General features: G+C 40.2%; 1 non-coding gene across 1 annotated transcript; it reads right to left on the bottom strand.

The window, feature by feature from the left end:
- Positions 1-974: 974 nt before the first annotated feature.
- LOC119924847 lies at positions 975-1112 on the bottom strand. The gene has a single exon (XR_005449532.1). It is a non-coding gene; the product is annotated as a small nucleolar RNA SNORA7 (small nucleolar RNA).
- Positions 1113-3051: the final 1939 nt, after the last annotated feature.

Raw genomic sequence — 3051 nt, 5'->3', positions numbered from 1 at the left:
GGTAAGTGCCTGTATTGGCATAATATTAGTTTGAATGAAGAGGAAAGGGAGGATTTTAGCAATGTTGCGACGGTAGAACAGACAGGATTTGGTGACAGATTGAATATATGGGTTGCATAAGAAAGATAAGTCAAGTATAATGCTCAGTTTATAGGCTTGTGAGATACAGAAGATAGTGATATTGTGATTGTGATAGTGATATTACAGTGATGGCAACGAAAGGGGAAGGACAGAGTGGAAAGAAAAGATGCTTCATTTGAGGTGTCAGAGCGACATACAAGTAGAGCTGTCCTGAAGGCAGGAGGAAATGTAAGACTACAAAGGAAGAGGGAATTCTAGCCTTGAGATGTAGATTTGGGAATCATATACATAGAGATGGTAGTTGAAGCCATGAGAACTACTGAGTTCTCCAAGGAAGTGAGTGTATATGGAAAATAGAAAGGGACCCAGAAAAGAGCCTTGAAGGACTCCCACAGCTAGAGGATGGGGGGCAAAGGAGGAGCCTGTGAAAGACCCAGCAGATAAGCAGCCAGTGTGATAGGAGGAAAACCTAGAGAGGACAGTATCAATGAAGCCAAGGTTAGGTGATGTAACCCTCAATAATTCTCAATTTGCATGCTTCGTTCCTTCTAAACCAACTGTGCCTTGCTCTCCTCAAGAACCTCCAATGTCACCTATCCATTTCCACATCAAAAGGATTTTTTTACCATGAATTTAAGCAGTCAACCACCTTGCCCCTTCCTATCTTGTCTTGTCTTATGCTGTCAAGTCGTCTCTGACCCATAGCGAAGCCATGGACACACCACTCCCAGAATGCCACAATTCCATCTGCAATCATTCTGGTAGTATATCCATAGAGTTCCATTGGTAAAAATACGGAAGTGGTTTACTATTACCTCCTTCCGTGCAGTCAACTTGAATCTCTGTCCTCGACTCTCTCCCATGCCGCTGCTGCCTAGCACAGGTGAGTTTTGAATTGTAGCAGATTGCCTTCCACTTGCTAGCCACTGCCCAAGCTAGGAATGGAATGGATATGCCTCTGCTTAACTCCCCCTCCTGTAGTCGAGACTGGTAGAGTACTGGGAACTCTCCAGGTGTGACTCTGAGAGATGTCCTATTTTACCTAGATAATTTCCTACTATAACCCAGCACAATCACTTTGCTCCTCTACACGAACCTAGTCACTGTACCTCAGTCTCAACTCTCTGCCCACTGAGACCTCACCCACATCCCGCCTCTGGCCTAGAACTCCCTCCCCCTTCATAGCCAACACACCATCACTCTCCCCACCTTCAGAGCTTTTCTCCTCCAAGAGGCCAACCCCAATTAAGTCCTCATTTCCCCTACTCCCTCTCCCTTTTGTGGTGTCCTTGCATTCGGATTGTACCCTTTATTCACCTCACCTACAGTCCCAAGCACTTATGTACATATCTGTAATTTATTTCAGTGTCTGTTTCCTATTATCAATCATTATTTTCATCAATGGTGTTTGTTGAGCACTTATTGCATGCAGGGCACTGTACTAAGCACTTGGGAGAGTACAATGCAACAGAATTAGTAGATAATAATAATTATTATAATTATTATGGCATTTATTAAGTGCTTACTATATGCAAAGCATTGTTCTAATAATAATAATAATAATAATGGCATTTATTAAGTGCTTACTATGTGTAAAGCACTGTTCTAAGCACTGGAGAGGTTAAAGGTGATCAGGTTGTCCCACGGGGGCTCACAGTCTTAATCTCCATTTTACATATGAGATAACTGAGGCACAGAGAAGTTAAATGACTTGCCCAAAGTCATACTGCTGACAAATGGTGGAGCCGGGATTTGAACCCATAACCTCTGACTCCAAAGTCTATGCTCTTTCCACTGAGCCATGCTGCTTCCCTGATATGATATGATTAGATATGTAGGAAGAGACAGACATTAATATAAATAATTAATAATATAAAATATATAGATATGTACATATGCATATGCATGACTGTCCCTGACACCTAACCCAGCTCCTCCTTTCAACTGAATGCTTAGCACAGTGCTTTGCACATGGTAAGTGTTCAATGCACATACCACTGAATGAATGATTGATTCAAAACTTCTATTGCCTGGAAGCCATCTTGAGATGGCTTAGACCACTATTTAGGGCACTATCTTCACAATGTCCCAAACAACAGACATACTGGTATGATTTTGAAGTGCAAAATCTCTGCTCTGGGGGATGGGATGGGGACTGCTGCAGCTCCAGCCCCACCACATGGTGACAAGACAATTTGTATCTGTGAATTTGCTTTAAACTAGACTAAACTTCTCTTAAAGCAATAGGGCAAGCCCATTTTTAAAACCATAAAATAATTCCTTTTGCAGTCATAAAGGAAAAATCCAAGAACATTTTTATCTCCAAACTGAACAAATGTCATTGTTTTTCTTTGATCATGTTTTAATGTGCTTCAAGAGTATTTCCCCCCAAAATATTAGAACTGAATGTTATCTACGTTAATCAGAATTTCTGTCATAGTAGAGATTTTGCCATTTTTCAGTAAATGCTTTTAAGAATCACTGCATCAGCTATCTTTGAGTACATTAAGTGTATGCTTGATTTATTGTCAAATGCAGTGTGCTTTAATTTCATTTTAGTTCACTCAGATTTTAACAGCATTTGCAATGCTGAAAGCTATTGCAGAAGTTGACAAGTGTTGGTGTAAATATTAAGTGAGAATGCCATTTCTGTAGGAAAGAATTATTTGAAGTCATGATGAATCAAAATCTTACCCCAGGATGATAGTAATTTTTGACATACCAGTCTAGAAGTTAGTAAAATAAGCAAACCCAGTCGGTCATTCTTCAAGGTAAAAGTAAAAAATAAAATTAAATAAAATCAAGACCAAAAATGCTACTTTTTCACATCTCCTGTACCTTTCGAAGCCTTCACTGAAGAGCAAAATCACTAATATATTGCCTAGTGATTTATACAAGTCTTGTCTTCTGCTAAAATGTGCTTGAGAAGCAGCAAGCTTAGGGAAAAGAGCGTGGGCCTGGGAATGAACC

Source organism: Tachyglossus aculeatus, chromosome 2, assembly GCF_015852505.1.
Source record: "Tachyglossus aculeatus isolate mTacAcu1 chromosome 2, mTacAcu1.pri, whole genome shotgun sequence".
NCBI classification, from domain to species: Eukaryota; Metazoa; Chordata; class Mammalia; order Monotremata; family Tachyglossidae; genus Tachyglossus; species Tachyglossus aculeatus.
Note: the sequence above shows the minus strand (reverse complement) of the source record. Positions and strands in the feature narration are given on the sequence as shown.